The 22,591-nt window shown below is 42.2% G+C and overlaps 1 pseudogene; it reads right to left on the bottom strand.

Annotated features, from left to right (window-relative positions):
* LOC102240091 overlaps nt 1–22,591 on the bottom strand; it is a 25,200-nt pseudogene that overhangs the window by 2,404 nt on the left and 205 nt on the right.

Genomic DNA, 22,591 nt, shown 5'->3' with positions numbered 1-22,591 from the left:
GCATCACCTTTCAACATCTCGTGGAGTCAATGCCAAGAATAATTGCCGCAGTATTGAAGGCAAAAGGTGGCCCAACGAAGTACTTATGGGGTGGTCATAATAATCTGGCCATTCAGTGTATGTGTGTGTGTGTGTGTGTGTGTGTGTGTGTGTATTCCACGTACAAAGGCTGTTAAATCATGTTGTTTACCCATATCTTCAGGAAAAAAATCACTTATATTGTCGTGGTAAACAACCTCCTTCCCTATTTATAATGGTCAGGCCCTCTAGCAACTTCAGTGCGAAATTATAGCTAATTTGCCTACAAACGTTAGGTGGTCATAATAATCTGGACACGCAGTGTATACCTCAACTGAAAAAAAAGTAATGGGCACTTTTAGAACTCTTGGTTGATATTGCCAAAGGTTTGGATCCCTTCACACACCTTTTAGCAGATGATCAGATTTCCAATTTCACTGCCTCCTCCCCAATACTAGAATTAACGTTTAAAACACGAAAAATAATGTCTAGTGGTTTAAATTTGCATATCTTTGTAAGCTTTGACAATTTTCATGTGCTTATTGGCCATTTATCTCTTACAAATTAAATGTACGTGTTCAGTTTATCTTCCTGTCCTGTCTTCATCATTTAAGACAGCTTGGACCCAACACAGAGCTATAACTAAATAAATATATTTACAATTGACTGAAAATCCATATGGGCTTCCACCCAGGAAGCAATAATGAATACAGTTAGTGGTTCCTCCTCTATTAATCTTCCCCAATTTAACAATTTCTCCAGTAAAATATAGTATTCAGAGAAAATGTGATCCCCCCTCCCCCCCACTCCCTATAATCCTAGGAGACGTTCTCTCAGTTGAAACTTTTCTCTCTTCATTCTCACTGGTCTTCATACATCATTCGTAGGAACTCTTGGGTTACGCGAGGGCAGCGCATGGGCTGGGTGCTTATTGAATTCTAATTGCGTGTCTAAATGAATGAACCAGCCATGCAACTGCAAATGGAAGTCTTAAAAATAATAATTTGCATAATTAGCTGACAGGAAGGCCTGAGCTATTATTTAAGTTCACATATAACATGACACCGTCAAGTGTTCATTTATGCTCTGTTCTTTCCAGAATGATGGAGCTGTTTGAAAGTTTTATTCATGACTCATGCTTAGTCCCATGTTGTAGTGCTGATAATGTTGAGATAATGGGGATTTATAGTTAGCTCTGACAAGAGGCCATAAAACAAGTGACGGGATGTTTTCTCTGTTGCTACAAGCTCAATTTGTAACACAAAGTACTTAATAATTGTTATTAATGAACCCGCTGCGGTTGGTATGTAGACACAGCTGGAAATCACATCTGTTATCAGAAAGCCTGGGTTGAATAAAGCGTAGACACTGCAGGGAACTAACAGCTACAAAAGGAAATGACATCACAGACACCTAGGAAGTGCCCTTGGATGCTAGCTGCATGCAGACAGGAGAGATTTAGGACAGATTTTAGGAGAAACGACAGGGAATTTTTTTTTCCTTTACCATTAATTTTCCATATTGACCCCAGATATCTTCAGTTGTAGGCCAGAGTTCCAGGATCAGTCCCATGTGTTAAAATATCAGTCAATCTTATATCTTATTTTTTAGATAAACACAAATAAAAATAGTCCCCGTTCAAGCCTAGCAACCTGCCTCTCCAGGCGTACCTTCTGTGACTCCTCTTGAAACACTCAGCTGTTCTACTCCAATTGGGTTCTTTGCCTTTGGTTTTACAGGCTTCTGATTTCCTGCCCGCGTGTTTTTCCTTGTTGTTACCTTCATTTGAGGCCACTTCCCTCAAAATGTTTCAAAAGAGAGAGAACTTCTTTTTCCTTCCTTTGTCCTTTCCTCCTTCCATCTCTCCCTCCCTCCTTCTCTCCCACTTCTCACTGATCGATGGTTCTCTGTCTCTGGATCTGTTTTTGTTACCCATTTTTGTTTGTACACTTCCATTCATAGAGCCCTCTCTACCAAAAACACAGCCTATTTTCTTTTGGAGAGCACTACTTATTTGAAAGTTCTTCCTGGACTAATTCTAAAATCTGCCTCTTGTAAACTCACTCATGGTGCCAGTTCTGTGGACAAGCTAGGAAGGAGTTTTGCCCCTCTTATAGTCTCCACGTCTCCTCTGGTAGAAAGAGGGTGCTGGGTCCTCATCTATCCCAGCCTCCCACCATTCCCAGCCTCAGTTGTGAGCACCAAAGTTATTTCTAGATATTGCCAAATGTCCCTGGGAGGAATTGCTCCCTGTTGAGAACCAACGGTCTACACTCTCAGTTTGTCAGCCTCCTTTTCTTTAAAAATTTTTTTTCCTTTACAAAAAAATGTGTTTAGTATTACCTTTTTTATTTTCCTCATTTCCTCCCCTAAAAGCCTCCCTTCATAATGAAGATAGCCTCTCTCAATCTGCATTCTTCTCTTATCGACCCCATCCAGTGGTTAAATAACATCTACATATTATTGATTCCACAGGAAGATAGCCAACTGGGTTTGTTATTTAACTTGACACTCTGATCCAGCTGCTACTCATCTCAACTTGCAGATCTGTGAGACAGTTTAATCATAACATGTTCCAAAACAAACTTCCAATTATTCTCCTCTCTGAATCTACTCTTTTTTGTTTTCTTTATCTCAGTTAAGAACACTAGCTTTCTATTTGTTAGTACTTCAAATCTCACAGTCCCCTCTACTTCATTTTTTTCTCACACTCTTTTTATTTATTAGAGAAAAAAAAATGGGTTACCTTAAAGCCATATCTGAAATCTGGGCCATTTTATTCCCTTTCACCACTACCACCTGGGTCAAAGCCATCATCATCCTCCACTAAGATTACTGTAGACTTCAAACTAGTATTTCTGTTTCCTCCCTTGATCTTCCACCTCTACTTATTCTGTACAACTCACACAGCCACCAGATTGACCCCCATAAGGCTGTGTTAAACTGTTTGTAAATGTCACCTCTCAGCTTAAAACCCTCCACTGGCTTCTAATATTACTCAGAGTAAAACTAAAAGCTTTACAGGGGCAAAGAAGACTGTATCTCCTACTACCATCCCCTCACTGATTTTTGGTGGTCTCCTCCTCGGTCCTAAAACATGATGGCATGTCCCTGCATTGAGGCTTTTGTACCCTCTTTTCCTTGGCTTATGATGCTCTTCCGTAAAAGTTCACATGGCTCCCTCCCAGAATTCATTTCACGATTTGAATGAAAATTCATTTTTTTTTTAATTGAAGCCTATTTAAAATCGCAATTCTTGCTCATCTCTGGCTCTCTCTCTATTCATGCCTTCTTTAAATTGTCTCCTTAGCATTTTCTACCTTCTAATGTGCTAGGTAATTGACTAATTTGTTTGGCTTATTGTCTGTCTTCTTTCAGTGGAATTGTAATCGTCAAGGGGGAAGAAATATTTGCCTCTTTTATCCACTGCTGAATGGCCGGTTCCTAGAAAAGTAGCACTCACTATAAATTTGGTAATTGGCTAGAATCACAGAGTAATTTCCTCTCCTTGATGATTCGTATAGAAAAAATTATGAGCTGAGTCTTGCATGTTTCAGCTGGGGTATTTAATCTTGATCTGTCGTCTGCCTCAGCAGTAAGGTGACTAAGTTCTTTTAAACCGATACTAAGTTGACTTTTAAACCTACACTATGACACTAATCAAAATCCTAAACTGTATATGATCTTTACTCCTGGACTTCTTTGTGTTATACAAGTGAGTTCTGGATCCAAGTGTCTGTGTGTGCTGTTTTACAAGGAATAGATGAGGAAAAACATGATGTAGGATCGTCACTGAGGCAGGTGACAGTGTAGGCCTCTGACGTAAGCATTTTGTAATGTGCAAAAAAATATTTTTTAAACCCTGGTTAGTTTAATAATCCATGATTATTTTAACAGGTTCCACTAGTCCTTAAAAGAGTAAGAAAAAGGAAAGGTCCTACTGAAATAGTAACCATTCATATTTTGGTGACCATTCTTACATGCATTTCCTTTTACCGTATATACTATACATTAGTTTAAGTAATGCGGCACCTCGTGATCCCACTGGGATGATGTAAGAGAAGATCAAGTAGAGTGATCAAAAACTTGCACTCCCACTGTCCAGGAATAAGGCATCCCCATCAAGGGATCAATGGGAGAGCATTTGGGGAGCCTGGATTTCACCCCCACCTGACAGGAATGTGGTACCCTCCCTCTTCTCACTGTGGTGGTGTCATGGTGGCCCATTAAAAAGTCATCATTACTGGGCTATGAGGCCACTACCACTGTAGTATCAATGGATAGCACAGGAATGTGAACTACCACTTCTGCCCAGCGGTAATGGGAAGGCCCCTGCCTCAAGTATCAATGAAGACCAAATGGGGAACTTGGACTTCTACCTCTACGTGGCAGTAACAAGGCGGTGTACTCCCTTTTCTTACTGGAGCAGTATTAGAGAAAACCAAATAAAATGGAAGGTTTAACTAAGGTCCATTTCTATAACATAATGCAAATATGTCCAGGTTTTAATTTTGAAAATAATCACTTATTCCAAGAACCAGGAAGAGCTCATAAAAAAAAGGAGAGAAAAGAAAAAGCAACACATAGATAATGGACATGTTAGAATGATCTGACAAAGATTTTAAAGCAGCTATGCTATACATGCTTCATTGAGCAATTATGAACGTGAATGAAAAAAGGTAAAATGAGTGAACTTGAAGACAGAATGATAAAATCACCCCAACTGAACCCCAGGGAGAAAATAGATAAAAAATAAAACAGAATACTCAGGGATATGTAGGGCTATAAATAAAGTCTAAGTTTTATGTCATTGGATTTCTAGAAAGAAAAGATAAGAAGGCAGGATTTTAAAAAGTACCCAACACAATAATGGCTAAAACTTGGCAAGAAACATTAGCATACCCATTTGAGAAGCTGAGTGAATGCCAAGACACATCATAATTAGAAAACTAAAGTCACAGAAGAAAAATCTTGAAAGGAGTCACAGAAAAATGACACTTTGGCTATAGGGAAAGCTGCTTCAAATGACAGTGGATTTCTTATCAGGAACTATGTAGTACAGCATAAAGTGGCATAACATTTTTTGAGTGATGAAGGAAACGAATTGTCTGAGCATCTTATACTAAGCAAACACAAAACAAAAAATAAAACCTTAGACCTAAGCACTAACATTTCAGCAATTACTTTAAATCATTAAAAGATGAAAAGACAGAAATTGAAAAACAGAGATTGGTAGAGTGGATTAAAAGCATGATCCAACTATGGGCTATGAGGCTGCTACCACTGTAGTATCAATGGATAGCACAGGAATGTGAACTACTCACATTCTATGTGCAGGTTAAAAATGAAAGGATAAGAATACATAAAATCATGCAAACACCAATCAAAGAAAAATAAGAGTGGATATATTACTATCAGATGCAGTAGACATTACAGCACAGAAGATGCTCAGAGACAAAGAGGGGCATTATATAAAGACAAAAGAGTAAATACACTGTTGTATGTACCAGACAACAGAACTGCAAAATATGTGAAGCAAAACCTGTTATAACTAAAAGGGGAAATAGCTATTTCCACAGTTACAGTTTGAGACTTTAACCCCCTTTTCAACATTTGATGGACAACAAGACAGAAAATAAGTGAAGATATAGAAAACCTTATATGCACCATGAACAAACAGGATCTAACTAACATTTATAAAACCCTCAACATGACAATAGCAGGCACAGCTTTCTTTTTTTACAAGTGCCATGGAACACACTCCAAGATAGACAATATCTTGAGGTGTAAAAAAACTTCAAAAATATTAAAATCATCCAGAGTGTGTACTCTGACTACAAGGGAATAAAAGTAGAAATAAAAAATTAGAAAGATAACAAGGAAATCTCCAAACACTGGGAAACTCAACAGCATACTTGAAACTAATCTATGGGTCAAAGAGAATGCCTCAAGAGAAATCAAAGCAGACATTGAACTGCATGAATATGAAAATACAACATATCAGATTTGTGGAATGCAGCTAACGCATTGCTGAGAGGAAAATTTATTATTAGAGAGGGGCACTAGCTTCATACATTACAAAACAATAAAAGTATCAAATCAATACTACAAGCTCTCACCCCAAGAACCTAGAAAAAGGATAAAATAAACCCAAAGCAAATGGAAGGAAGGAAATAATAAAGGTAAGAGGAGATGCATAGGAAATTGAAAACAGAAAAACAATAGAGAAAACCAGAATGTGGAACCTCAGAGGGAAGGCAGGGGAGGGTGGGTGGGTAGGAAGAGATCAACCAAAAACTTGTATGCATATATGCATAACCCATGGACACAGACAATAGGGTGGTGAAGGCCTGGGGCCAGGATGTGGGTAGGAAAGGGCTAAAAGAGGTCAATGAGAGAAAAAAGGGGACATATGTAATACTTTTCGACAATAAAGATGAAAAAAACAATAGAGAAAACCAATGAAACAAAGAGCTGGTGTTTTGAAAAGACTTTTTTAAATTGCCAAACCTCTAACAAGACTGACAAAGAGAAAAGACATGCTCAAAATCAGAAATAAAACAGGGATATTAATACTGACCCTGCAGATATCAACAGAGAAATAAGGGAATGAAATAAATGTGACAACTTCATTGAAATGGACCATTTCCTAGAAAAACACAAATTACCACAATTCACCCAATATGAAATCGATGGTTTGAGTAGACTTGTAATTGTTAAGGAAATTAAGTTCATAATTTAAAGACTCCCCCCAAAGAAATCTCCAGGCCCAGAATATTTTACTGGAAAATTCCAGCAAACATATATAAAAAAAAATTAACACCAATCTACATAGTATTTTTAAAAAATAAAATGAAGGGAACCAATTCTTTTTATGAATCATGGATTACTCTAATACCCTTTACCAGTATTTGTAGCATCCAATCCATATCTGGATATAGGTATGGATGGTATGTTTGTCTTTCCCTGAAATAGTTTTTGCAATAAGCACACTGCGTTAAGTTTTAATGCTGAATTGCACTACAAGTTTGAAGGTTTCTTTTAGTATACCTGACTTCACCTTTCCCTCATAACATATACAAATGGGGATGTTTCCATGTTATCTGTAAACATTTGGCTATTTTGGCCTTTGAGGGCCTATAAGAGGAAAACAGCTGAGAATCACAAGAATTCTGGTTGGGTTCTAGAAAGGGAGGGGAAGAAGGCTTGAGAGGGGCAGGTATGAGTTGTGCGAACAAATGCAGGGGGCAAGCACATTGCCATTGCTGCACAACCATTTTTGGTGCTATGCATGCCTGTGCCCAGCAGAGGGCGCTGTTGGTCTGTGTGAATCTCCTACATTTCCCCAGCATCCTTTGATCATTGCAGTTTTAAAATCTGGCCATTACCTTTAAGACCCACTCTGGTGACCATAACCTTAGGAAAGCCTCGAGATCTGAGGTTTGGGCAATGGTTCAAGGTTTTTTGGGAAATACTGTATTCACATTCTTATGATGGAAAGAGCTTTCTCATCCGCACCAAAAACCTGGGGACAGGGACTGAACCTAAAATTAACAAGAAAGCTTTCAAGGCAAACAGGTCCATCTATTCTCCCAGACCCAGCTTCCTCTTCTCTCTGAACACACGGCTTTGAAATCAGACCTATTTTCTGCAGGTTGTAGAGAAATGTGGTAGCACGCAAGTCCTGTTTAAGGAGAAGTGTGCTTCCCAGACTAAATTAGCTGAGCATGTGCGGCGATGACAGCCAGGAAAGACAGGGGAGTAATATATTTTTCATTCGACAGCAAGCTAAGAGACATCTTTGTAGCTCACACAAGAACCCTGGGAAATGTTGGGCAGTCATGAATGCTAAAAAGCCTTTGGGATTGCTGCCAAGGGGTCGGGCTTACATGCTCCCGGCCATAATAACAACTTCATAGGCAACACGGAGAGTGACAGGTTGGCTTATGCGGAAGGTTTTACACTTTGTATGCTTGGAGGCACTACTTAGCCACCACTCTCCACCTTTGCAGCCACCTCCACCTCTAGAGTGGTAGGAAGACACCTCACGCGTCCACTGAGAGTATTCAGTTATTCATGTGAGTGCAACGGGGAAGGCTGTGAAAAGAATGTGTGTGGTCTCCTACCATAGGCAGATGCTGGGGGTATTAAATCATTCATTTCTTGCTTTAAAAGGCCAAGGCTCTTATTAATAGTGGGGTGAATGGGAATCAGGCCTGTGGCCAAGAGCTGGGGTAAGATGAGAAAATGAACATTTATGAGCAGCTCTGATGTGGCAGGCGCTTTCCCTCCTTTGGCACTTACAGCCTTGTTACATCAGGACTATTTCTCCTCTTTAATCATGTGGTAGATTTAAGAGGGTTTGAGGACGCCATCTGAGGTCACAGGGTTAGAGCTAGGTTGGGCCCAGGTCTGTCTGCCTACACATTCCTGGTTCTTTCCACCCATCCACATGGGACTCCTCAGGGCTTAAAGAGGTCAAATCTTCCTATATGTGTAGCTCAGTCGCCTTCTGGGGAAGGTGCAGATTGTCTGTGGGAAACTGAAGGGGAATTGTTATAGGCAAAAGTGGCCTAAGGAAGTGGGTGCATTGACATCACAGCTTCTTCCTAGGTACCTAGGATGCAACCTGAAACCCCAAATTGCTTCCCTTGTTGGAAGGTACAGGCACAGGCCAGGCCAGTATGGTCTGAGATCTGTACATATATATTTTCCTTTAAAATATGTCTTTATTGATTTTAGAGAGAGGGGAAGGGAGAGGGAGAGAGAAACATTGATGTGAGAAGGAAACATCATTTGGCTGCCTCCTGCATGCCCCCTATTGGGGATTGAGCTTACAACCCCCAGCATGTGCCCTGACCGGGAATTGAACCTGCAACCTTTTGGTGTATGGGAAGACGCTTCAACCAACTGAGCCACACCGGCCAGGGCTCAGTCACTTTTCAAGACCTAGTTGTCACTTCTCTTTTTGTTCTTTCTCCTCATTGTCAAACACTGGCACGTGTTGATAGGTCAGAGCTGAGGTTCTTGCTTACTGTGGTAAAAAGAAACACTAAGAGGACAGAGTCCTTGTACGGTCATGGTGGGTGGGAGGGCAAAGCCAGAATACTTAGGAGGTTTTGAAGTCTCCTTTAAGATGGGCCTTCTAATGCAAAAGCTTGGTTAGGATTGGGTAAGGACATGATACCAGTTACCACTGGTAAACTCAGGGAGGGGAGGGTTTGAAGACAAGATCAGAAGGGACTTGATTCATAAAAAATCAATTTGATGTTATTTATTGAAAAGTAGATCAAAAACAAATGGATTTGCAAAGACATTTAGTTATTTGCCACATTTATCTTCCTGGGCAAGGATTTCCTAGAATAATAAAGTCATGTTAGTGAGGACAGCCGAAGAGTCAAGTCACGTGAGAGTGGCCGGTGTGGGTGTAGACAACTCTGATTCTCACCATTCATGGCAAACATGGCTGTCTATTCAAATTCCATCACAGCAGATGCCACTCTGTGTTTCCACTTGTCCCCACAGGTGAGTTTCTTGTGATCAGGGCCAGAGCTTCCAATCAAACACTCAAACACTGAAAATGCTTGTGGAATTAATGAAAGAAAATTTCCAAATGTCCCTATGCCAGTAATGAGCTGTTACATTTTACAGAGAATATCTTCAGTACATGTCCAATATTTCTACTCCCCCACCCCCTCTCCTCCTGCCCCACCTCTTACACTCAAAGAACATGGGAGAAAAAATGTGATCAATTTGGAGACAGAAAGAAATATGAAACTAAACCCCCTCCATCTAGTCTTTTATCATAAGCATGGCTATATATTTCTGAGGGGGACAAAGCTCAACACCAGCATTAGAAATGTGAGGTAACTTGGTAACCTGCATGAAATGTTGGCAGCCTGCTCTTCCCTTCTGAATCAGTGCACACATTTAAAGCCAGGTTACCTCTGTGGCTACAATATAATGGTGCCTTCATTTTCTTGCTTAATCTTCCAGAATCAATCAGAATTCCGTGTCTGAGCTTTGCTACGGTAATTGCAGGGGAAGGAGCTCGGCCAAACGAATGTAGGTCACTTCATGAGTTTTCTGCTGGGCTCAGAACAGTCACTAGAAGGAAGACTCGGCTGGGACCCAGGGCCCCTGCTTTATTTCTCATTTCTATACTCGGACAACACACGGGCAGCTTCTTCCAGCTGTTTCTTTTTATTTATTTGTTTGTTATTTATTTTTAAAATATATTTTTATTGATTTCAGAGAGGATGGGAGAGGGAGAGAGAGACAGAAACATCAATGATGAGAGGGAATCATTGATCGGCTGCCTCCTGCACGCCCCCTACTGGGGATCAAGCCTGCAACCCGGGCATGTGCCCTTGACCAGAATCGAACCTGGGACCTTTGGGTCTACAGGCCCTATTCACTGAGCCAAACCAGCTAGGGCCCAGCTGTTTCTTACCTATCCACAACTCCATGAAGTATTACAGTCTGCAGTTTTTCTACTAGACTTGTCAGTGAGAGGATAAATGGAGGTGGGGATAGGGAGCTGAAATGACAGGATTACAGTAGAGCCAGATAACAAGAATGCCAATAATGCACTGTGATAGGTTCACATTTGCATAACAGCCTTGTCAATAAAAGCTCTTCCTATTCTCACTGAAAAAATTAAAAGGCAACAATCAATTCACTATTCCTACCAGGTACTTGTCTATGTTTCATCTCTTAATAGGGGATCTAGCTGACCAAATATCAGGGGCATCTTTTATGGGTGCAAAATCCTGAGAAAGGGAGGAAGGGAACAGGTAGGTGGTCGGGATGGGCCCACTGCCGGTCAGAAGACAATGTCCATTGACTAAAAGGGTGAAATTAGGACTTAGCAGAGGCTGGTAAAATCTTGGAAAAGAGTGAGGAGAGGTGGCAAGTGTTGAGTAGTAAGTGAAAGTAAGGGCTAACACAGCCGTGGGCAAACTATGGCCCGCGGGCCGGATCCGGCCCGTTTGAAATGAATAAAACTAAAAAAAAAAAGACCGTACCCTTTTATGTAATGATGTTTACTTTGAATTTATATTAGTTCACACAAACACTCCATCCATGCTTTTGTTCCGGCCCTCCGGTCCAGTTTAAGAACCCATTGTGGCCCTCGAGTCAAAAAGTTTGCCCACCCCTGGGCTAACATGTACTGAGCCCTTAAATAGTAGTAATTTGTCTTACAGCAGGATATTACTCAGAATTGAAAATGAAGAAATAAACTCTACACAGGAATGTGAATGAATCTAACAAAAAACAAGTTCCATACATGTCATATGATACTCTTTTTATAAAGTTTAAAAACAACTAAAACTAAACATTGTTAGACATACATTTTATAGGAATAATACAAAAAAAAGCTGAGGAGGAATTCACACATCATTTAGGATGGGGTTATCTCTTCGAGAGAAGGAGAGAAATGAGTTGGAAGGTTGATGGGTTACTGGATGTTTGTCACATTATAAACAAGGGCATAAAATAAAAGACAGTGCTGCTTAGACAAATGATTGAAGTGTGCCATGGACCAACCCAGCGATTGCCACTAATTCCAATTCCGAAAACTTGAGGTCATGTGCCACATTATGTTATGTGCACACAGACGAATAGTAAACAACTGAACACAACACATCAGATACTAAGCACTTCCCGGGGCAGACACTGGGCTCAGCATTTTGTCCGTCATCTCATTTAGTCCTGATGACCACTTTGCGAGGTAGGTAACATTATGAACCTCATTTTCCACGAGGGTTAAAGGGGAACAGCATACGCCTCCCCCAAATATGCCACTTGGCATATTGATTATTTTGAATCGAAGTTATTTAAGAAACAGCCGGTGCAAGAAGGACACGCTGACCCTCCTTTGTCCCCTGAAAGCAGAAAATTAATCTCCCATGTGAAAAGCACCCTCCCTGTACCAGGAGGTAAAGAGACATCCTTGTCACCAGAGATGGAGAATTCAGAGCCCCGAAGGCTGTATACACAAACTGTTTCCTCCTCACTAATTCACTACCCCAGCCCAGCCCCCTTGGTCTTGTCCATTCTTCACAAATGTATTGTTTCTTTGTCTAAAAGGCTTAACAGCTGCCTGCTCTGGTCACTTTGAGTCTCATTTTTCTATGGGTTCCTGTATATACTAATTCATTTGGTTTTCTATTATTAATCTTTCTCATGTCAATTTAATCATTAGTCCAGCCAAAGAACCTAGAGGGGGAGAAGGGAAAGGTTACATTCCCCTGCAGGGTATTGGGTACAGAGAGGTTAAATCACTTGCCCAAGGTCATACAAAGGTCAGATGGTAGAGCTAGAATTTGAACTAAGTCCAGCAGCCAAGCTTTATTGTTGAAAAGTTTGAGCTCAATTTCTTCTCAACCCTTTTTTTAAAAATTTAAATTCTTTATTGTTGACTGTATTACGTATGTCTCCCTTTCCCCCCATTGACCTCTCCCCAGCCGCTCCCACCCTCTTCTTGAACCTTGACACTCCAAGGAGCTCCTCACTTTGGTTAGTACCTGCTGCTTAGAACCTAACATATTACACAGCCCTGGTCAGTCAGCATGTATGAAACACCCAACATCTCCTTTAGGGTGACCCTGCCAACCTGGGGCCCGTGCCCAGTGGAGCAGTGATGGGCAGTCTTTGCACACTAGGGACCAGTGATTGACTGCTTGTGAACACCCTGCCAACGAGAGGTCTAGCCATAGTCTACTTGATATTCTGAGAAGTGGTCTGAGGTCAAGAACTTGGCCAAGGAGTGGGAAGTGCTAGGTTAATCAGACTCCATCTTGCAGAATTCAGATTGTGGAGCATGGAGAGCATTGGTGACGGATGGAGAATGGTGAGACTTCCAGAAGGAAGAGCTCTCACGCAGGCCCTGGGATACGCCAAGAAAGTGAAACCTTTGGTACAGGGACATAGAACATAATCACCATCTGTGATTCCCTATATGTGTGTGTATACTGCCCTTGCCCACTCTTTTCTTTACCCTGGTGAACCCGGTAGAAGACTAAGTAGGAGTAGTTATGGATGAGACGTGGCAACTTCCTTTTTCTGTACAATGTGTGCCAAAGATGGTGGTGAATGCATTTGACTTTCTGCAATGAGAGATTTGCTCTTAGCAGCCCTTTCTTGGGGGTGACAGAGAGGCCAGAAGCGGGGCCTCTGGAGGACCCGGGGAAGAAACCAGCTTGAGGAATAAAATTAAGTTGAAAACCTCCGTTGACATTTAAGAAAAGTCAACAACCATCTAAGTGATGAGAGAGACCAGAAATATAACTGGCTGAATGTCAGTTTTAAAACCAGAAAGATAGCTGCTACTTTATCTCACCGAGCAGGTGTTTCCGAGCAGTAAATAACTCACGGAGGGTCTATTAAACTTTAATGCTTGTGATAACAGCAAAGAGCATGTCGCCGCCCCACTCAAAATGCACACATATATATAAAAACAAACAGCAATTTTCAACATTGATGCTTTGCACCATTTTCCTTTCACAGTTGTTTTGCTGCATTATCTCCTGCTATTATCTGGACCGCAGGGCCTTGCTGCACGAAGCTGATTTGCAATCGTGGGCAGAACAACCTAATGTAATTAACTATCTGGCAAGTGTACAATGATCATTTCCACATAAAAAAGATTATCTCCTTGAACGAACACCCTCTGAATAAGGCACCAATTTCGCCGCTTGTGAAACGGGTTGAGGTTTGCATTTTTTTTTTTTTAGGAGGGGAAGTGTGTTGCCTCCTGCTTTCCTCATTTAGTTTCAACGCGTCTTGGTGAGGTTTTTATTGAAAGAGTAATCATGGCACTTCAAAGTGACTTTAAAAAATATCCAGAAGAAAAAAAAAATGAAGCGACGTAATTGGAAAAAAGGTTAGCGATGGAGAGATGCACAATTTGAATCAGCCAGATGAGAATTATTATGGAATAATGAGACTTTGCACTCCTATTACACTGGCGTTTGTGTCTGAGCCTTTACAAACCACGAGCTAATGATGCTTCCTGCCGCCCGTGACTCTGAGGTCGCGGTTGCTGCTGGCTGATGAATGGAGAAAATAAGCCACCAAGACCAGGTGAGCTGGGCTTTGCTTCAGTTCAAGCTGTTTATTAACACCGTGGTTTGGAATAAAACGTAGGAACCGCAGTGCCCAGGCTCTCTCGCTGCTCTGGTCCCCGTTGCTGGAGAGCCCAGACTTTCTGTTCCTTGCCCTGCACTGCGAGGCCCCAAGATGCAGAGGCAGGGAGACTGGGTGGTGATGTGGCTGGGAGCTGGGTTTAAGGACCCGGCGCGCCCCCACCTCCACCACCAATGACACGTACTGGACCTCGCAGGTGAGACTAAATGCTCTGTGGAAATGAGAAGAAGAGAAGGGAGAGGAACAGCTGTGTGCAAGAGCCCACGGTAAACGTTCAGGAGTTTGCCAGCTGGTTGTTAAATCCGAGGGAGCTTGAAATCAATCATAATGGGAGTATAGCAGGTCCTCAAATAAGGTGGCTTTGTTCAATGTCATTTTGTTATAATGTTTAGGAGAAAAAAAACTGATTCCCAACCAGGGCTGCTGTCTGAGTGGGGTGTGTATGTTCTCCCCGTGTCTGCGTGGGTCTCCTCCAGTGGTCCAGCGCCCTCCCATCTCCCAAAGATGTGCATGGGAGGTGAATGGGCGCGTCTAATTGTCCCGGTCTGAGTGAGTGAGGGTGTGGGCCTGAGTGCGCCCTGTGATGGAAGGGCATCCTGTCCAAGGAGGGACCTGCCCTGCACCCTGAGCTGTCTGCCACCCTTGACCCTGAACTGGAATAAGTGGGTTGGAAAACATGATCTGACTTGTTTCTATAGCTCACATTAATTTCAAAGTTTAACATTATAACTATTTGGGGTCTTTATTTGGAAGTTTGGTTATATTTTGTGACTAGAAATATGCCATAGCAGCTTGACTCTTTTTTAAAAATATATATTTTATTGATTTTTTACAGAGAGGAAGGGAGAGGGATAGAGAGTTAGAAACATTGATGAGAGAGAAACATCGATCAGCTGCCTCCTGCACACCTCCTACTGGGGATGTGCCCGAAACCAAGGTACATGCCCTTGACTGGAATCGAACCTGGGACCTTTCAGTCCGCAGGCTGACACTCTATCCACTGAGCCAAACCGGTTAGGGGCAGCAGCTTGACTCTTGGCGTATATAAGTTAGCCTCTAGTCAAATTGGGTTCCTTATAGGACCTGACCTGATGTTTACTTAATGTTGCAGTTTCCAAGCACCCTCCCCACCCCCACCCCCCATCCATGATGTTAAGTGTATTGACACCACAGATATCAGCAAATAAAGTGATCAGGGCTCCCCCACCCCCAAGCCAGTTCACCAGCACCCAGGAGAGTGAGCGAAGAGAACTGAGTGTTTTGTATCCTGCATGAAAAGTAGTGTCTTATAGCCATCAAGCAGGTGATGGGTGATACTGCAACAGAGGGCATGAGAAACTTCCTGGGAGTTCAGTGAAATTAGGTTCATGCCATGTCCTTTAAATCTGAGATTTGGGCCATCAGTTACATGATCGTGGGAAAATCAGTCACAGAAACCAGGAAGTGCCTCTCTACCTTCTGTGGGCGGTTTGCTTTTATTTCTGTGTCCTCTCCCATCTCCATTCAATCTCCATCATTTATTCATTAATTCATTCAGCAACTTAGTGTTAATTCCTCCCTGAAGATGTATTTTTATTTTAATTTGGAAGGCAGGTAGAAGAGGCCCAAACAACCCACTAACACTTAATTCAACATTTTGGGCAGACACTTCCCAATGCACTTTCTAATTATTTACTGAATTAATCCTCAAGCCAATTAAGTCATTACTATTATTATGATCCCTATTTTATAGATAAGGAAACGGGTTCAGAGGGTTTACTGTAAACTATCTCTACTTCGGCAGTGCCTGGACAGAGCTTGCTCAATGAATATTCAGACAATAACCTTTACATGGACCTCAGGGAGCTTAGGGCCATTCTGGGGTCTGCTTGCTTTCAGATTTTATGGAGGAAAGAATGGTGAATTAGAAGTCTAAAGACCTGTATTCTAGAACTCTTCTCTGCTACTTATTTTATCTCTTGGAGACTTTGTTTTCTCATGCCAATGAAGATAATATCTTCTTTGTTTTCTGTATTTGTTTTGGTGAGGACTAAAGAGATAATGTATGGCAAGGTATTTTGGTTAAAGGTGAATTATTTTGCCAATATAAAACCAATTCTGTTTTCTTCCTACTTGACTCCTGCCTGCATCCCTTTCTTCCTACCATCTCCTCTTTCCCTATCCATTTAAGAGATTAATTTCTACTCCAAAGAAGGTGATTTTTTTAAAGCTATTTTCTTAAAGCGTGCTAAGATCCTTGAACTGACAAGTGGTATTTTCTAACAATGCTGAGTTATCAAGCTCATGTCCAAATTTATGCCTGATTCCTGGGAAAGGGGTCTCGGGTCCTCAGAACAAGCGTTGACCCATTATTCTTGCAGCTCTCCAGGTGCGTAACCACCCCCCCGCCCCATATATGCAGAACACTCATTTAAACTGTTAATGCAAAGATGGAGATAGACAAGACCAGCCATATGGCGAGTGACTCAAGCAGCACCGATGGCAACATTGCAAATCATCACCTCCTCTGCGCTGGGAGCTGGCTGCAGAGAGCAAGGTCACCTCAGCGCATCCGTATCTAATGCTGCCCTGCATCCCTAACTCCCTTTCTGCCCCCCCCCCAACACACACACACCCTTGCCTCCCTCTCAGAGCCTCAGGGCCTCATGGTCTAATGCTGCCCTGCATCCCTAACTCCCTTTCTGCCCCACCCACACACCCTTGCCTCCCGCTCAGAGCCTCAGCGCCTCATGGCCCCCTGTGCCTCCTCTCTCAAATCAGTCTCTGAATCTAACAGTCCACTCATCCCAGGAGGAAAGCCAGCTTTCCTGTCCTGCGAGGTTCATTCCGCACCTCGGCCATTACCTGCCCACTCTAAAGCAAATGGGCCCCCCCCGCCCCCCCATCAATGGGCAGGATGATTGGGCAGGATGATTCATCAGGGGAAGGGAGAGCTTGGAGTGGAAGAATTAGGTTCAGAAAGCACAATTGGCTTATACTGAATGAGCTTGGGCTCCGCTTCTCCAAGGGAACATGCAGATGAGAAGGCAGCCTGGTGATACCTTAATTACGGGCTTGTGAGAGCCTGAGCAGAGGGCCCAGTTAGGCCATGCTAGGCTTCCTAACACAGAGAGACTAATGCAGATTAAGAAACTGACCCAAAGTCACAGCCTTAGTAAAGGTACAGAGCTGGGGTTGAATCCAGTTGTGTGGCACAAGAGTCACATTCTTAGCCATTTCTCTCCTCTGCCTCTTTCCAAAGTGTTTTTATAGCCGATTTTCTGTTCAGTATTGTAATTAGTTCTTCAATTTTCCATGCTTTAGTAACTCATAGGCCATAATGCCCTTGACAGAAGAGGCCTTAGAGGAGGCTTTTGATATTTCTTTCAAAGAGCTCATCTCCTCTTTGACTATCTTTTGTTGTTAACACACTGCCAATTGCATGGGTCATGGTCCCAGGCCCTTTTAGACCTGCTAGTGCACTTACAATATTTCCAGATGTTTGTGGGTCTGCACAGTGTCCTACATCTATACTTCAACCGCCTAAATTACATAATATTATATAATATGAAAATTAGATCTCTATGGAAAAAGTCATGAAGATTTTAGATGTAAGGGAACATAGAATGGAAGAAGGATAAACTTAGCTGGAGAAGCAAAATAAATGAAGAGAAACAATGTGGGGGGGAAGGGGGGGCCATGTCAGCCTCCAGATAGGATGTCAAATCCCTTGTTAAGATTGATTTAATGACCCTGGCCCTTGAGTCCAGTCAGAATCAGTGACATAATTTTCAGGGCCCAATGCCAAATCAAAAGGCAGGGCCCCTTGTTCAAAAGATGGTGACAACATGGCCCTTCTGAGCATGGAGCCATGTGACTGCACAGGCTGCACACTCAGGAAGCCAGCCCCGGGCACAGTTCCCATAAATCCTGAGGAATATTGGACCTTGTGTTGGTTATTATTAGACATCTATTATTATTGTAATAACTCTTTTCCTCTCGGTGCTTCTTGCCTACAAAAGAGCTTTCAAGCGGACACCTAGAATCTACACCGTGTTTCCCATCCCATCCCTTCTGCCCTGGGCTACACGGGGATGTTTAATTTGTGAGGTAGGGAAGGCTCTTGTCTTCTTGTTTTACAGATCAGAGGATTTAATAGCAAAAATGGTTAATGCCTTGATCAAAGTCACACAGGAAATGTGGTTCCCTTATCTCTGCAGCTTCTTCTAATAGGATCATAAAGCCAAGTGCAGGAAGAGCTCCTATTCTTGTCCTTACTTTTTTGCCTCCATCCTCCACCCCAGCACAGTGTCCTAGTGTGTGTTACACTCAGGGTGGTGGCTCAGGATATACTGAATATTTAAGAGATTGGTTTAAATTTATTGGTAAGACCAGGCGAGGGATTTTTTGGTCTCTGCAGCTTCTTCTAATAGGATCATAAAGCCAAGTGCAGGAAGAGCTCCTATTCTTGTCCTTACTTTTTTGCCTCCATCCTCCACCCCAGCACAGTGTCCTAGTGTGTGTTACACTCAGGGTGGTGGCTCAGGATATACTGAATATTTAAGAGATTGGTTTAAATTTATTGGTAAGACCAGGCAAGGGACTTTTTGGGGATAAAGAGAGAGAGAGAGCAGAGTTTTAAGTGAAATTGACTTCGTGGGAGGTGACTTGTTTTAGAGGCAACCCGGCAATCCAGTTCAGGCCTTCTTCATGGCATCCTTTGTTTCTCTCGTCTCATCAAGTGAAAGGATTGGGCATTTCTCCCGTAAGAAGCTATGTCCTTAAGTCCCGTGACAGCTCCTTTGATGACAGTTTTAACTGTTATGAGGGGAATGTGGAGATTTAAGCCATGAGGTTGAGGGTATTCAATCTTTTCTATACCATCAGATCACCTGAGGCCTAGGTATGCTCAATCACCTAGCTGCCAAGGCAAGTGGTGATTCGACCTTGAAAGGGTTCCTTTCACAAGATGACATTCCCTCCGTCTAAGGGCTGTGATGATTTGTACATCAAACGCCAATAAACACAACATCGTTTGCTGAGCTCATATTTATTTCGTCCTTATTATCACACAAAGCTCCTGTTCGAAGGAAACAGGTAACAAAACAGAGAAAGATAGTGTGGGCACTTGTAGACCTAATTTTAATTCATATGAATAGTCATTTTTAACACATGGTGAATTGATGTCTCACACTTTTGAAATCTTACCATCAAAGAGAATGCCTTCAAGGAAAACTATTGGGACAAATTCTGCAATAGAAATCATCACTTTGTTTTGTTTTATTTTAGTTTTAACCACAAGTATTTATTGACGGATCGGAGAATGCAGTTTTAGTAGAACAATAAGGCACAACTGTGGATTGGCATATTCCTGCTGGTCTCATTTGTCATTGATTCAACCTTCTCAAGTACAGGCTGCCTTCCATTTTCTTTAGTCCCTTTTAATTCCTCAGTCCTCTATCAGCATAGTCTGTGGTCTTAGCGCTCCTCCTGTTTCAACCCAATTTGGGCAGCAATGTGATTTATTTGCATATTGCATATTTACAGTCATAGTGTGGTGAAGTCCAGTCATGAAGTTTTAGAGCTCTAAGGGACATTAGAATAATTTAACCCAATCTTCCCCTTTCTGGAAGAGGAACATCAAGGTACTGCAGTTCTCAGGATAACATGGAAACCACCAGCAGATCCACAGCCAGGACTCATGGTTTCTAATTGAGTATCCACTGCTCTTTTCTGTATACTAAGCAACCCCTTTCTCTAAGAGTCATTTATTACACAACCAGCTAGTACCTCATATATTCTTTTTTTCCACACTTGCGCTTGGTCATAAGATATAAATGTCATTCTTCTCCAGTTGTGCTAATGGACTCCAAACGCCATCATCACACCTGAAGCTTACATCTCGGACTCATCTTTTCTATCTCTTTTGTCAGCTGTTTTCTTTTTGCAGATGTGGGTGGGTAGTAGTGGTGGTGTATGCTCACCAGTTCCAATTCCTTTATCCCTTCTCAAAACTTCATCTTAATTGATATTCATCCATTAATATCACAAAAATTCTTGTTGAACACATTTTAAGTACGTAAGGCCCAGTGTCTTTAAAAGAACATAAAAAGCCTTTCTTTCCTCCCATTCCCTCCAGCCCAGGGGTGGGCAAACTTTTTGACTCGAGGGCCACAATGGGTTCTTAAACTGGACCGGAGGGCCATAACAAAAGCATGGATGGAGTGTTTGTGTGAACTAATAAAAATTCAAAGTAAACATCATTACATAAAAGGGTACGGTCTTTTTTTTTTTTTTAGTTTTATTCATTTCAAACGGGCCGGATCCGGCCAGCGGGCCGTAGTTTGCCCACGGCTGCTCCAGCCTCTTCTGGCCTCTGCTTTATAGTGAGGCTCTGTCTTCAGTTGTTGAGCTCTAGTGATGGTTTCTAATGCAGAATCTGCCTTGTCCCTACAGTTTACCTCAAAGGTGTCCTCTTTCATGGCAGGATTTCAAGAGTATGAGAATTGACCATGTGTTAGAAATGATTATTAGTATGAATTACAATTAGGTCTGCAAGTGCCCACACTATCTCCATTTTGTTCTCCTGTTTTCCTCAAACAGAAGCTTTGAATGAGAAAAAGGAATGAAACAAATATGAGATCAGCAAACCACATTCAATTTACTGGTGTTTGATGCAGAAATTTTCACATTGGAATGTCATTTGTGAAAGGAACACATTTCTGTCATTGCTCTTTCCCTCCTAGCTGGGCTCTGGGACTCTGGGGGATTTAGCCCCACAATTGCATCATTACATAAGGTTTACTAATATCCCACGATAGGATCCCTAGGTTGGAGGAATAGATGCCCCCAGTCACGGCTGAAAATGTTTACTTGTGAGGAGGCTCTGCACCCTGGGAAATGGCGAGGGGAGCAGAAACTCTCAGAGCTGCCGCATAGCAAGAGTAAGGTGTAGGAATCAGAGGGAAAGTTGAAAGCAAGGGCCAATGACCACTGACACACCACAGTAACTGCCCGAGATTTGTGTGTGGAGGCAGATCAATGACAAATGAGACCAGCAGGGATGTGTCATTATTGGATGCTATGTCAGAAAGCTGTTCACAGGTGGCTAATAGACAAGATGCAAACCTCGGCTGGTGGTGTCTCAAAACTGTGTTGTCTTTAGTTTCCCTATCATTTTGCATAATCAAAGTTCCTAACTCACTCTTCCATACTTTTATTTTTATTTATTTCGTTTTTATTTTTAACCGGAAGTGATCTGACTGGAGATCAAACCTGCACAATTTTGGTGCACATTTTGATGCTCCAACCAACTGATTCGCCGGCCAGGGCCATATTTTAATTTTCTCTCCTACTTCTTTTATTCCTTCTGCATGACCTTTGTCCAGCGAGTCAGTGGACTGCAGCTGGGCACATCTGTGCTGAAACCTGATTGGACAGAATGCTGCTGTGACCACAGCTTTACTCTGAGCAGTCCAGAGCTTGATTCTATACGTTTGCATATGTTGTGTGATGTGGTGTGTGTGTGTGCGTGTGTGTGTGTGTGTGTGTGTGCGCTGCAGGGTTGGCTGCAAGCCTTTGATAACAAATAGAATAATACTGTTTATATTCACATGGGGAAAGACTTGACTATCAGAAATGAGCTCTTCACAGCATAATTACAAGTTGCTCTGGTGAACAATGAAGATATAATCAGTGCACCTATTTGTCCTCCTGGATTCCAGCTGCTAAAGCAATTTCTTTTTCACAGACCTTACAATTTTGTGGTCCTTGTGAAAATCCACCGTTTCCCTCCTGAAATCCTGTGAAATGGAGCTCGTGAGAGGAAACACGGTGGAAACCGTCTGGCTCCTGCATCATCTCCATGAAATTGCGCAGATCATCTTTCCAGCTCCGCTACCCTGATTGCATGTTTGTTGAAAATGACAGTTGATGTTGTGTATCTCTTTCATTAGGGAGGCTCAACGAGCTTGACATTATGAACTGACTGCAGCACTTGCTGTCTATAAACACGAATCCACAGAGACACCTCAGATGGTGCTTGAAGAAAAATAAGGCTCTTGGAATGTGAGGAACCAATAGAAGGCTCTTGGCCATATTTTCAATCTGGCAGGTGTGTTATTAGCCATTCATAAGTAAGCCGTTTGCTATGAGGCCTACACACCAAGATTCAGAGGGCAAACATTCACATCTGGGTTCAAGCACTTCAAGTGGCCAATTCAAGTGGAGGGGGAACTGGGGACCCCTGGCGGAGAAAGGAAGTCAAGCCGGACCAGTTGCTTTTTTCGTCTCTTATTCCTTGAGCCCTGGCTGTGTTAAGCACCTAATGCTGGATAATGAATCACATGCAGACAGGAATGATCACTGTTTTCTAGCTACTTTAAATTGTATGCCATCCTGAAACCTTCATTCTAAATGGTCAGAAATTGGGGGTGAGGAGGTG

The sequence above is a fragment of the Myotis brandtii genome, unplaced genomic scaffold, assembly GCF_000412655.1.
Source record: "Myotis brandtii unplaced genomic scaffold, ASM41265v1 scaffold170, whole genome shotgun sequence".
NCBI lineage: Eukaryota > Metazoa > Chordata > Mammalia > Chiroptera > Vespertilionidae > Myotis > Myotis brandtii.
The sequence above is the reverse complement of the archived record's forward strand: the minus strand, read 5'-3'. Positions and strand labels throughout refer to the sequence as shown.